Raw genomic sequence first — 15,519 nt, forward strand, 5'->3', positions numbered from 1 at the left:
ATTCCATCAACTCAGGCCTCAATGATATCCTCATAACATTTTGCGAAAGTTGATTTGATAATGTTATTCCTATGTTTTTATGGGACATTGTACCAATGTTTTATTGAGAACATTGTAATGTCTGTTATCTCAACAACATTCCGAAAACATCCTCAACATGTTACAGTGAAAATGTTCTAGTTGTGTTAACAAGTCACATTACAAGAACATTTTATAAAAAACATTCCATCATCTCAGGACTAAATAATATCCTCAAAACATTTTGCGAACGTTCATTTGATTATGTTCCTCCTCTGTTATTATGGGACATTGTTTCAATGTTTTATAAAAGATCATTCTTCAAACCTTTACCTCATCAACATCCTCAAAATGTTAAATTTAAAATGTTCTAGTTTTGTTAAACACGTCATATTACAAGAACGTTTTATAAAAAACATTCCATCATCTCAGGCCTCAATGATATCCTCATAACATTTTGCGAACGTTGATTTGATAATGTTATTCCTATGTTTTTATGGGACATTGTACCAATGTTTTATTGAGAACATTGTAATATCTGTTATCTCAACAACATTCCGAAAACATCCTCAACATGTTACAGTAAAAATGTTCTAGTTTTGTTAACATGTCACATTACAAGAACATTTTATAAAAAACATTCCGTCATCTCAGGACTAAATAGTATCCTCAAAACATTTTGCGAACGTTAACCTGATAATGTTCCTCCTCTGTTATTATGGAACATTGTTTCAATGTTCTATAAGAGATCATTCTACAAACCTTTACCTCATTAACATCCTCAAAATGTTAAATTTAAAACGTTCTAGTTTTCTTAACATGTCGCATTACAAGAACATTTTATAAAAAACATTCAGTCATCTCAGGCCTCAATGATATCCTCATAACATTTTGCGAGCGTTGATTTGATAATGTTCCTCCTTTGTTTTTATGGGACATTGTACCAATGTTTTATTGATAACATTCTAATATCTGTTATCTCAACAACATTCCCAAAACATCCTCAACATGTTACAGTGACAATGTTCTAGTTTTGTTAACACGTCACATTACAAGAACATTTTATAAAAACATTCCATCATCTCAGGACTAAATAATATCCTCAAAACATTTTGCGAACGTTGATTTGATAATGTTCCTCCTCTGTTATTATGAGATATTGTGCTAATGTTTTATTGAGAACATTGTTTAATCTGTTATCTCAGCAACATTCCCAAAACATCCTCAAAATGTTACAGTGAAAATGTTATATCTTAGTTTACATTTAACCTTATAGGAACATTATTTGAAATGAGAAAACATCCTTAAAACATTCTTAAAACATTGCATTCAAATGTTTTATTTAAAACATTAACCAAACCTCTAGGGAATGTTAGCCAAAGTTCTAAGAACGTTCCCTGTTAGCTGGGATCTTGTCTTGGCTCTAAAGCCATCCTTAATTTAACCAAACACTCAGAACACACCATGCAAATCCAAATGAACGTAAATGCTCTTTTAGTTGAAAAAAGCATCTCTTTGATTACCAGAAAGAAGCTGACACCCGCAAGCTTCCGTACCATTGTCCAGACAGCAGCCGTGTTCAGATAATAAATCACCCTTGAGATGTTTCATTACAGCATCAGAAAGACACGGCAGTGTGTTTACCCTTTGCTTATATACTTGCTGTCATCCTCTCACAGGCTAGAGTGGCTAAATGTGAGCAGTGCTGATTTGAATACTGATCTTGCAGGGAGTCTGAGCTCAAAGAGGCTTTTATCGAGCACAAAGTGAGATTCAACTTTCCACGGCTGCCAATCACATCTACTCCAACTGACCCACAAAAAGGCCCATACTTAAACTGAAGGACATAAACCATTAATAAACCATTTTTGTTTGTTAAAGGGGTCGTATAATGCGATTTTAAGATTATTTTGATTATTGATTGTTATAGAATAGGTTAACATGCTTTAATGTTCAAAAAAACACATTCTTTTTTCACATACTAAATTAATTGATTTCAACAAAGGCCCTCCTTCCGAGATACTCAGAGATTGGCCAGCTGACCAAGTGCAACGCTTAAAACCTCAAGCGTGTGTTGGAAATGTAACACCCCTTTTCATAATCACGAGCTTCAGCTTCCAAGTCTTCTCAACATTTATAACCTGATGATCGTGCCAATCGAAAGGAACCATCTTGCAAAAGGAAAAGCTGCCCTCTGTAAAATGCGCTGAGCACAAGCGAACTTTTGTGTTGTACTGCTCAAGCACAGCTTTATAAATAAATCTGATCAACCTCTGAAAACAAACGCTTTTGCATCCAAACACACTTCACTGAAACCTTGCCTTCTTTCTTTGTGTATGGCTTTGGGTATTGGCATTATGCTAATATTTCACATTGTGACATAGATGGTTTATAATTAAAACTTTACAACAATTAGTTCCTGTCCTCAAATTTGATTGGCTGAGTGGCATTCCAAAAGTCCTCATATACAGCCCAACGCCACAGGGACTTTCCACCATTCGTCTGTGTTTGCATTTTCCAGGCAGACTGTTAGTCTGATTTGTTCAAAAACACTGATCCAGCAACGTTGTTTCATTTGAACCTTTTCCCTACCATTGATGGAAATGTCCATGTTTTCACTGTTACACAGTAGAAGGCGCTATTACTGAGTCTCCTGATCAAAACACAGGAGAAGAAAAAGCAGAAAGCAATTTCATATGTAAGCATATGCATATGTAAAATAAAATGATCATCGATATTAAACCACTTATAAATCAAAACTGCAAAACATTTCTGAATGAAATGTCAACCCTAAGACGAATTATAGGACTGTGAAGCTATCGGGGCATGGGCGTCAGAGGCGAAAAATAAATAAAATAAAATAAAAAATGACGCCCCAGAAAAAATGTTACTGGAGTAAATACCATTTCATGGATTCTAGTGCCTTTTAATGAAACAAGCAAACTAAACTCCGCTTCACGTTGTGGATTAAATGCACAGCTATCAGTGGATTGACAATTTAAAGCTGTTATTGATGTTTGGAATGCAATATTTGACTGGAAGGGTACAACATGCGGTTGTTTTCGTAAGTTGAGGCTCGTTGAGAAATATAATGTAGGGATTCAGTGGAAATTGAGTTTAATGTATTAGGGAATTCCTCAAGTGGAATGGATTTGACTGACGGCGCTCTGAAAAAAGGGAACAGATATATGCACTGAATTAGATAAATGTAAAATGGGGAGATAAAAGTGAAAAGTGAGCAAGTCCAATATCATTGGTCTTAAAAAGTGGGTGGGTTTTGTCCCACCCATATACTGTACAATGGTTCCGACACCCATGTTTGGTGGGTGTTGATAGACTCGTCTACTTGAATCTGATTCAGATGTCGTCTTTAACAAAAATGCAATTTTCTCAGCTTTTTCCTCAAAATGTTGCTTTTTAAAATAAATGTAACTAAACCACATCCAAGTGTTTAATAAAAAACAATACATTAAGCAAAAGGGTCTGTTCTTTATTTAGATATATTGCATATTCTAATGCCTAACCCTATATTTATTAAAAAAAAATATTCCGGGGGCCATGAAAACTGTGAAAATGGTCAAAAATGCTGGTGATGTCTCAATATATTTTTTTAGGGACATTAAATAGCTTCAAAGTAATTCTAGTTTATATAACTACATTTGTAAACCATTTTTGCTTGAAAGTGAACAACTTCAATTAATGAATAGTTGGACAAACTACAGTATCAAAGTAGCTTCCCCAATACATTATACACAAAGTTTTGTTATTTTTATAACACCTTTCATCACCTTCACTTGTCACAGTCATTGTAGATGAGATAGATTGATGCGATTGTATAAACTCATGCAGAGCAGGGAACTGCAGCTTCACTAGACCACATGTTCATCTACATCCCTTGCATGCTTGTTTCTAATGAGCCCTTCACCCTAGAAGCCCCCCATCAATCTGCCACCTTCACATCATTTGGACCACCAAGCTAGCATCTCTTTTTGCGCAGCATGAGGAAAAGAGAGTGAAGAGAAATTACCACGCAAACAAGTACCTCGTTGCTGCTGACCTTTACATGGTACTAATGTACAGGCGCTCTGAGCCCATCTGCAGGCAGCCGCTGTGAACCATAGAGCAGTGAGCTTCAGGCTACAGACACAACAAATGGGTTGAGTAACTATGAACCATCATAAAATGGCACGAGGAATGAGAATGTTCTAAAATGAAAGTATTCCTTGACAGTACATTATTAAAAGTCTAAATCTAGTCTTAAACTACCTGTGAAATGCAACAGATTGAAATATTCATGCAATTGTTATCATTATTATTAATATACTTTTATTAAATAAATCATTGGATTTCCTTTACAGAAAATTTCAAAATTTAAATCCACTCTTAAACCAGAAAATGATTACATTATGAAGTTTTTATTACAATAATAATGTAATTATTGTGCATTTTCGTGTGCAGTTATTGCATTATGAGTCGCTACAAGCAGCATTCAGAATTTATAAACAATATTTTTAAACAGATATGTATTATCTTAAAACCAGATGCAGTTTGACAAATTACATTTCTAGTCAGATTTATAAAACTATTTTACACATTAGGGAATAATTAGGCATAACTGATCACTATTAAATGAGTACTTCACCACTGGCCCAATTGGCTTATAATTAAATATGGCTGCCTATACAGTGAAGGCAAATGATTTTTTGACTAGAGAAAACAGAGAAAAAAGGCTGATCTATTCCCTTTTTCCAAATAGGTAGGAAAACTTCCAAAACCCATAATGCACTGGGCATGTTGGAATTCAAGGCCACTTCCAACCACTCTAATATACGCTTACCAAACATACCAAATCAAATACCGCCTTGCTTTACAAAATACTCCTTGGCAAACTTGTAGTCATGATGTGGTCGACTTGTATTTTTTCCGGGTGCAGGAATTCAAAGATGTGGGGCACTATCTTGCACCCGGCACAAATGACTTCGTACACAACGCATTTATCATTCCTATTTTGTAGACGCGCAAAGCGAGCTTTTCCTTCCACAGACACAGTCGGTAAACTAGGGAACTTGCATAAAGCTTACACATTTACCTATATTATTATATGCATGTTTAACCGAAGCTAATTTGGGTGGGTTTGTCCCATCCCCAATGTCACTTCTGTTTCTTTTACGGCCCTGACGAGAACATCGATCTCCTCGGCTGTGAACCGATTGTGAAGCGTGCCTGGTAAATGCGCCGTTATAATAGTATTGCGCCATGGAACAAGCACACCTCGTTCATCATGAATAATGAAGCTACTTCAAACCAACCCCTTTTAGATTTGCGTTGAGCGCAAGAGTCATTTATCCCGCCGGTTAAATAGCAACAGCGACCAAGACCCACCCACAAAGTTACTTGCGCTTCACGCTTGATACTTGCGTTTCAGATCGTTAAAATAGGTTTAAATGTTTATAGGGAGCGAGTTATATCGGTTTTCTGTGAAGGATCCAGCGCATTGTAGGCAGTGGCTAAAGGCTGCAAAGAATCGTAAATATGTAGAGAACATCGCAACGGATAATCTGAAAAACTCTGCGTACAGGTAAGCAAGCTGTTGCTATAGTGTTCGCCTTTTACCAAAACACTGTTAAAAGAGTAAAAATAGTACAATACAGGTTTCAGTGATAAACCTACCCTGACAATAACTGTTCTGTTAATAACCCTCTGTCGATCCGACTGTCTGAGGGCGGGGCTACAATAATGCAGAAGTATAATCTGTACTTTTGACGAGAGGCCTGGAGCTGCCAAAAGACTTATAAATTTACAAATAAACAATTTATCAATTTATCGGTCCAGGTAACATGGAGAACGAGTAAACTTTGTTCATTTAAATATACTATAAACATTGTAACAATACTAAGTGGGTTGAAAATCTGCAGAGTTCCACTTTAATGATGATATATAATAATATTTATATAATTATATATTATAATTCAGCATCTTGTGGGAAATGTGGTCAAATTTAATATGATGACCAGAGTCAATCCTTATTCAAAGAAAAAATTATTAAAAATCTGACCATTTTTAAATTGTAAAACAACAACTTTAAAAAGTACATAGCTTCATGGATCCAACTGCAGATTTTTTTTTTGTTTTGTTATTGAAACAGGACAGCTGAAATAATTTTAGAAAAGGAACAAGATAAACCCAGGTACATGAACATGAATCTACAACAAACGCACACAATGCAACCATGTATAGGCAATGCTAGACAGAGAAACACTGGTGTATAAATACACAATGGGTGATGGGCAACACACCAGGGAAACACTCGACTAATCAGGGTACTATGGAAACAAGCAAGACAGAAGGCAAACAGGATATGAAAACAGAAACAGGGGGGACAGAAAACACTTCAACATAACATTCCTTAAGGAAACGGAAACAGGCTGAGATCATGACAACTAGTAAAAATACCTGCAATGCCATACAGGAGCTCAATTTGGTGAACCATTTTTTTAAATCAGTTTGTTTCCATGAACCGTCTCAATTGATTCACTTGAATTTAAAGAGATTCACTGACTTATAAAACGTGCAGAATGGATTGTTTGGACAAGCATGTTTGATTTAGCTCGCTGCAGACCTGGAAGAAAGCTTTTTACAGGATAAGTTACACTATTTAGAAAACAGCTGAGCCACTGTGATGACACTGAAACCCCAAAATACACCAGTGAGAGAGTGTGTGAGTGTGTTGTGTTTCCATTTTCACATTACTTTCCCTATTTTTTCATTTCCCTCATCACTTTATACTCAACAATTTACTTCACTTTTACAGTCTTCCATGATGGAAATGCAGATCCCCTACTGCTACTCTCCTGTAGTTGCAAGACTTGAACAATCAGATAATGACTACATCAGAGTTTCTCAAATCCGATCCTGGAGGGCCATTGCCCTGCAGAGTTTAGTTCAAACCCTGATCAAAATCACCTACCTGAGATTTTCTAGTGATCCTGAATACCTTGATTAGCTGGCTCAGGTATGTTTGATCAGGTTTGAAGCTAAACTCTGCAGGGCATTTGACCTCCAGAGTAAGATTTGAGGAATCCTGGACTACATCCTCGACAGGCATGTATTGGATGCAGTGGTGATGGAGTAGTCGTGTAGCACATGTAATGCTGGTGAGGCTTGCATATTTAGACATGACTCACACATTGTTAAAATAGCATGTGGCTGAAATCACTAGAATTAGTCATTCAGTTTGGAGGCGGATGATGAGAGGTGACGTAAACAACTAAATAAATTGAATACTTAGAGCTGGAATTTGGCAAAATGCAACACCAGATATTTTGTTTCATAACTGTCTGCAAGTGTCCGATTGCAATGATGCCTACACGCCAGAGATAATGCTGCGTCAGAGAATCCAACAAATCCACTGATTTCAATAAGGATGGTGCACTACAAAGGTAACAAAACACTATGGGCCCAATTTTCACAATCTGATCTGCAAGTATCAAGCACGAAGCGCAAGTAACTTTGTGGGCGGGTCTTGGGCGCTGTTGCTATTAAACCAGTGGGATAAATGACTCTTGCGCCCAACGCAAGTTTAAAAGGGGTTTGTCTGATATAGCTTCATGATTCATATGTGTGATTTGGGCATAACGGGAAATAAACCAATCAGAGCATCATCCAACATACCTTTTAAGAGCAGGTGCGCATGTTGCATAGCAGATTGTTATTGTTATGGCGAATTTACCAGGCGCACGGCAGGAGCGGTTCCCAGCCGAGGAGACCGACGTTCTTGTCAGGGCAGTGAAAGACAGTGATGTGCAGAAGTGATGATGTATGGAGATGGGAGAGACTTTTTTTTCCCTGGTTCTTGATGGACAAACTAATTTGTCAGATGTCCTCATAGACATATGTGTCTTGCCACTATTGTGCAAACAAGTCTGATCCGTCATTACTACAATTAGCCTGAAAAATTTTGTGTAAATGTGTAAGATAGATTTAGGCCTACATTTTTTTTACATCTTCATGGACACCACAATGACTTCCCTCATGTGTAGAGGTCGACCGATTCATCGGATTTGCTGATTAATCGGCACCGATAGTTGATTGGTGGAACTATCGTTATCGGCAAAAATCCGCACCGATAGTTATTTCCTGGTTTCGTCCGTTGCTGGGGCGGCTGAGAAGTGCGCGCTGTCATTCATTACACAGTACGAGAGAGCTGAGAAGGGTCTGCTGGCATCATGCAGTACAAGAGCGGCCTCTAGAGGTGTCATAAAAACTATCAACTGATGCCTCGTGTTGTTTATTTTGACACGTGACACTGTGCGCTGCACTGAGAGCGCGCGCTGTGTGGAGAGTGGAGATCGCCGACATCTGATGCGCGTGCTAAAGCACGGACAGCGAAAAGGTATGTACACAGGAAATTTTGTCATATCATTATAAACTGATGAATTTGTTGACTAAATGCTGCATTAGTAGAGAAAGAACCGCACAACAGTATGTTTGTTTGCCTTCGAGAGTGGCTAGGACGCACATTAGTAGTACCTCAAGCGGTTAAAACACTGACACAAAAATACACCTGTCCGACCCGAATGTTTAATGTCACAAATTGTTACCATCTATTTGCATTCGTTTATAAACAAACGAATCAGAGAAGCATTCGATTTCGGTTCTTTTTTCACCATCACTTTAATACATATTTATTTTTATTAAATATTCATTAAGTTCTATAAAATACAGGGCTCCAGACTGCGACCAAATAGTCGCATTTTGAGACCAAAATTTGAGAGTGTGCGACTGAATTTTACATCCAGTCGCACATGTGCGACCGGTAAATTTGCCATACGTTAAACGCATGGTAAGCGTGGAAGGGAATGAATCCTTGACAAGAATAGCGCGATTAAACGTCTGTGGGAACATGAGAGACGGAGTGAGACGGAGACAAATATCACAACCTGATGTGCGTCTGAGCAATAAGCGATCTATCGACTCGTTACCTAGCAGCGAATACAAACAAAATGAAAGTGGAACTAAAATACGCAACTCATATAGGCTATGCTTCACGGACCGTTGGCGTTTTTATTAGGTTGGACCAATAATAGACAGAGCAGCGCATAGTGGAGCCCCCCGAACCACTGACAGTAATAAAGCCCCGAACTTGCCAGTCGCTGGTTAACACATTAATTAACATTAACTAAGGTTAATAACTGCTGTTCATTGTTTGTTAATTAACATACTACATTTTTAAATTAAGGTTTTTATTTTTTAACCATAGTTAAAACTCTATGAACTAACATGAATGATCAAGGTGAAATTGTATTGCTCAAATATTAATGCTGTAAACATTTATATTGCATAATGCACATAGTTCATGTAAACTAGCTAATAAATCATTGTTAACAAATTGGACTTGCAACATGTTATAGCTAAAGAAACACACATTTGACATATTTTAATGTTTAAATTATTTTCAAATGGCAAATTTTGTTATTTGAAACGTCTTTTTTATTCATTAGGTTGGCTTGAAAAAGAACAGTTAAACAGTTACATTTGGAATGTTTAATTTGTTATTTAGAGTATTATTTTTTGTTTGTTTGAAAGAATGCCTTTTATTGACATGTTTTCATGGTTCATACAGTTTTTTGTATTTTTATAATAAAGTTCAGCACTGTTTTACTTGGAGTGTTATGTTTGTTTTTATCCAGTATCAATTTTAAAAACTATCGGTTGATTAATCGGTTATCGGCAAGTACAGCCCAACCTAGCTGTCGTTATCGGTAAAATCCAATATCGGTCGACCTCTACTCATGTGTTAATATTTTTCCTTGTTACAATGTATGATTTGCAAAAAATAAATACTCCTGCATCTGTGTTGATGAGAGAATCAAAGTGTATGCGCGCTGTGCACCCGCTACATTATGGCCAAGCATGCGTGCTTAAAATAGCATTATGAACAACGCACAACTGACTATAGACTAGTTTTTTCTGGTTAAGCCTAGTTTACACTACATGATTTTAAAACGTTGGGCTGAAAACTGTGCGGTTCACACTACATGACTTGCTCTCTGTGAAATCAGGAGTGTTCAAGTTGTTGAGCTGTTCCCACCACACAACACGTTATTGATCCGCAACAGGAGGTAGCGCACTACACGAGCTGACAACAACTCTGTCACCCAACGATTCTATCTTGTCTGCAAACCACGTTTTGTCATGAAAAATCATGCAATAAAACAAACCAGAAATGACGCAAAACAATACCCAGCGTAGAACAGAAGAACACAACACGCGAATATGGACGTCAGACAGAAACTAGTGCTGCAAACTGTTTGCGATGATTTGCTCTAAGAAAAAAAAAGCAAAAAAAGCAAAAATAAGATTTACCCTTTGACCTCAACCCATGCCTTGCTCTGATTGGCTGTAGCTCATGACATCACAGAGGTTGAGTCGTGCGACAGCTCTGGATATCTAGCATGCTAGATATTTTTCTGGGCTCGGCGATGTGTCTGCGAGTGTCTTTGATGCGTTGTTGGCTCTTTCATACTAACAGATTGGCAAGCGTTCATCGCCCGCTAATTTGCAAATCGGGCTTAAATCTGGCTTAAAATCCTGTAGTGTGAAGCTTTAGTGGCGGAATTGTAGGCTTTAGTGGCGGAATTGTAGGCTTTAGTGGCGGAATTGTTTTCTGGAACTGCAAAATAGCACGAGGGAATGTTTGCACCGAAACACGCCTCCTGTTTGCGCCATCCGGCCCAGGGAGCGCAAGTTCATTTCCTAATTTACTGACGTGAGTCTGTGGAGGGGAAAGCCCACTTTGCATGGGTGCAAAATAGGAATGATACATTGACAGTGTGCAAAGTCAGACAGTGTGAAAAGTCATTTGCGCCGGGTGCGGGATAGGACCCAAGGTGTGGCATTCTGATGTTTGCAACTTTCGCTTTAACGAACTCAGACATAGAAGCAGGTTTAGTTACTCTCAGAGAAGCGGGTTTAGTTGAGATTTCGGCAATCCAATTAACTTTATTCCATCTTGCTCCTTTCATCCATCAAATGCTCCATTAGAGCTTTCTCTAGTCTGTATGTGCCCTAACAGCTCAGTACCAAAGCAGCATTCATGTTCACACTTGACAAGGGGTCATGTGTCAATTGAGCTACTGCACTACAATTGCAGGACAAGGACCGCGATGAAGGAGAGCTAACAGAGGAAATGTGCCCTCTACCTTTTAGACAAGTGTGTCCCTGGTTGAGAAAAATGCTTACAGCCTAACTACTTCAACAAAAACAGAGAATGCTATACAACTGCTTGCAGCTTTTAGTATTGATGCTCTCATTATTGCTCCGTCAAGGGCGCTGATTGCACCTTCTTTGAAAAAACAGCTACCACTAATATACAATGTGTGCTTATGTGTGTCTCTGTTCCCATGCTCAGTGTGGTCTTCAGTTATGTCAGCACTGCTACAATGCCTCTTGCTTCTGTTGTTCCCTAGTGTGTTGAAGCATCATTGAGCAGACAGCAGCCCGGGGCACAGTGAACAGCCCTCGCTGGAGACGAATGGATGCACACCCTCACTAGAGTCGCCCTCCTCTACCAGAGATCAAGTGTGAGGCGAGACCCAGGAGTCCCATCATTAATTAAGCGTGATATTGCTCAACCACCCCTGCCTGGATCAGCTCACTCCATCTATGGATAAAATATGGTCGCACACCTCTCACTTCTCAGACCCTGGGGTGACCTTCAAGAGTGGGGAGTCAGAGGGCTGTGCCAATATAGTGCAGGTGCTGGACCCCAAACCACTCAGAACAACCCAACATCAGTCACAGCCACAGGGAATGGAAACCTGTCAACTTCTGCAGGTACTTCTTTTGCTGTCTATGCTGACAGGCAGCAAGGGAGCACTAAAAGTGAGACCTATGGAAAATTAATTTGTGGGCACAGCATGAATCAAACTACCTGAGATCCTAAAATTGATCTGGGAGAGCTTTTCTTTAAAACTAAAAAACACTTACAACAAACCCATGGAGATCTTGTCAGAGAGAGAATATTCTTGTAGAGGTATTTTGACTAAATATACTTAAGGATGTTGTGGCTGAGACCTGGATATCTAATTATGCAGTTAATGTGAGAGTGCCTTGCAGAATTCAGAGATCAAAGCAAAAAAATAAAGCTCTCATAAAATGTGTGATTTGTTTCATTGAGTTATGCTAATAGAATTCATTATGGATGACTTATTTTTCCGTAAGTGCATTATAGTGCTTTAATTTACCATAATATAGCAAAGTACCATTATATAGCAACATTCCTGTCCTGTTAGTAATATTCTACTAACCTTAACCTAACCCCAACTAACCCTAAAATCAAAACGCAATGTTGTTAAAGGTACTCTAGAATGTGAAATTGAATTTGTTTTGGCATAGTTAAAGTCCCTGTAAAGTCAAAATTAAGTATGTGTTCTGAGTTTGTCACACCACAGAAAAATGTGTTATTAGCCACCCAGCCAAATTTGAATGATAAAAAAAGCCGGCAAGTACATAAAATAAGCTATCAAAATCTTGAAAAAATGAGCAGTTATCTCGGTTCTCAAACGCTGGGGGCGTATCCGCTGGCTGCGCTGAAACCACGCTCACTAGCGGGAAAGCTGACAACGGTGATATTAGGTGAAACTGCTTTCAGGACGAGAGAATGAACGCTGAGGCGGGAGATAGTCGTTTCGGCCCCGTTCACCAGTAACAGTGGTGATTATCAGTGAATCCCAGTTGTCTCTGAGGAAAGTTTATAAAACTATCCCGTGTAAAATGATCACTTCAGAGGGGGGTGTTGGCGGTGATCCTCAGCTGTTCATCAAGGTTGGTTCTCTAAAAACCTCTTCTTGATGTGATCGTTTTTAGGGAATTTAAATGAAGATACCGATCTGTTTTGTACATGATCGCATCCAGGTAGTAGCCTATGCATTTCTGTGTCGAAGGCATCGCTAGCTAGAAAACTGTAGGCTCAGCTGTAGTAACTTGTACTGACAGTCGCGATTGAGCGGTGAATGCGAATGTGCTCGGGGAGTTTTTGTGTGTTGGAGATCAAGAGATCAGACTCTGTGCGTCATCAAATAGGGGCATGTCCAGGAGCTCATGGGCTCCAGTGCGTCATCGAGCCCTGTTTTAGCCCCGCCCAAACAATCCGTAAAATTGCAATGGTGAAAAACTGTTTAACGGTCTAACACCACATTTCAGTACTTCACAGTTCACAGTCTTTGTAATATGTTTTAGTAATACATATGTAACATTTATAATCTGTTTACAACTTTTTTGTAGAATTGCCTTTACACGGACTTTAAATAACAAGAGTTAATCATGGATTTTTGAAAATGACTGTTCATGTAGTGTGGAATATAGTGTGAATGTTCATGTAGTGTGGAATATAGCTCTAAGGGAATGACAACATCCTGCAAAGATTTATATCTGAAAGCGCACCGTATATAAAGTTATTGTCTTTCAAAAGTGAGAGTCGACTCTGAGTCTATGAAATGAATTGTTTTTGAAACGAGTCATTAGCTGTTACATTGTGACGTAGAGAGGTCATTGGCCGCTCCCAACAACTGCGCGCGCATACGGAAGTGTAAACTTGAAGTGACGTCTAGAACACATTCAAAAACTTCAGCTGAATAGCGTCATGTCGAGAAGACGCTGTGTTCAACATTGCAAAGACAGTTCAGCCACTTGTTTCCATTGTCCAGGGACGAGCATGTGAAGAATCATTGGTCAGGTTCATATTTGCAAGGCCCGAACCTTGTGTTCTCATCATTTTAATGACGAATCATTCAAAATTCAAAAACCAAATGAATCAGGCCTTTATTTCTAAATTATGATGCATTTTGATCTAAAAAACATACTAACATAAGGGCAACCCAGGAAACATAATGAAACACTTAAAAAAAAAAAAAAAAAAACATTCTAGGGCACCTTTAAAGAATGTTGTTACAGTCCCAAAGCCCAGTCCTTAATCTAACCCTTGTCCTAAACCCCATTCCAGGGGTAACACATATGTTAATCAAGGAGCATGCCTTACATGGTGAAATCACAGACTATAACCATGTGTTAATATTCATCCATTCATCAATTCAATATATTGCTTCTGCTATGTAGGGTCGTGGGAGTGCTGGATTCTATCAAGTCAAGTATATTTATATAGCGCTTTTGACAATATAGATTGCATCAAAGAACCTTCACAGTATCAATCAAAACATAATAACAATGTATGTTTCTTAGTGGAAAAACATCCATGTTTGGTAGATTCTATCCCAGCATCTCTGAACAAAAGCAGAAAAACACCCTTGACAAGTGGTCAGCACATTGCAGAGCTAACATAAGCCCCTTTCACACAGAGATTCCGGAAAATACACAGATAAAGTGACCCGGGATATGACCCGGGTTCGTTTGATTTTGGTTCATTCACACTGCCAGTGATTTTCCAGAATCATAGAGTTTGATCACACACACCCAGTAAAAATCCCGTAAAGGCACATGACATCGATGACATGTAATGTCTCAGCAGCATCATAAGTTTGCTTATGAGCTGCGATTTCTCTCTTGAGAAACCACGCTTGTGCATTTTTTTTGTCTTATTCAATCATAAACTAGTGCATTACGTTAGTTTCACTAACTGGCGAACGGTCGGGAAGTTTTACTAGCTGGCAAACGCGCGGTGTCAAAGGGGCTAAACAAAGACAGACACAGAAATTCTCACCATCACTCATACCTACTGCAGACTCTAGTTAACCTAACCTGTAGGACTGTCACAGATTACAGAGTGGATCCATGCCAACATGGAGAGAACATGCAGAATCCATAAAAAATGGCCATGGCTCAACTGAGGCAAGGACGCTAATGATAACACGGGAAATAGCATTCGTTCAGGGCTGTGGCCTAGCAGTTAACAAGTTAAGTCATGGTGCTTACATGAAAAGAGTTCATATCCTGCTCCTGTTTATATTGCAAATACAGATGACTCTGAAATGCTTTGTTTGAAGGCTCTTATCAATGAATGGGTTGCCACCATACTGATGAAGTCACGTCGGAGTCAGCGCTGGCTGACATGAGAGGTTATTATTTTGCTGGTTGATCTGTTTAAGGGTGAGGAGAGAATAAGTCTTCTTTGCCTGTCGCTGAGCAGTGCCCTAGGGAGAGTTATGGCTTTAATACGAAGACTGCTGCTTCAATTTTTCCTCTAGCATCAATAAAATGGTCAGCACAATCAGACATTCATTGGCCTCACGTCAGAATGTGTTAAAGAAAGCATTCTGGAAGTCGACAGACGGCACAAGGCATCTAAACAGCACATACTGACAGAAATGCTATATATGATCACCCCCAGGAAAGAATATCATCTGATACTCACCATTATATCATTCTGACCCCCTTTTTTAAGCACAAAATGAGATATTAGGCAGAACTGAACTGTTTTCCAACACTGGAGTGATTTATAATGCCAAACTCCAAAATGGACAAGAAAGTTGCATAAAATGATCAAAA

At 38.7% G+C, this 15,519-nt stretch overlaps 1 protein-coding gene across 24 annotated transcripts in view; it reads right to left on the reverse strand.

Annotated features, from left to right (window-relative positions):
- The window catches only part of nrxn3b (neurexin 3b), a 431,860-nt gene that overhangs the window by 27,759 nt on the left and 388,582 nt on the right, over positions 1–15,519 (reverse strand). The window lies entirely within an intron of this gene.

Source organism: Pimephales promelas, chromosome 13 (assembly GCF_988280905.1).
Source record: "Pimephales promelas chromosome 13, fPimPro1.hap1.1, whole genome shotgun sequence".
Taxonomy (NCBI): domain Eukaryota; kingdom Metazoa; phylum Chordata; class Actinopteri; order Cypriniformes; family Leuciscidae; genus Pimephales; species Pimephales promelas.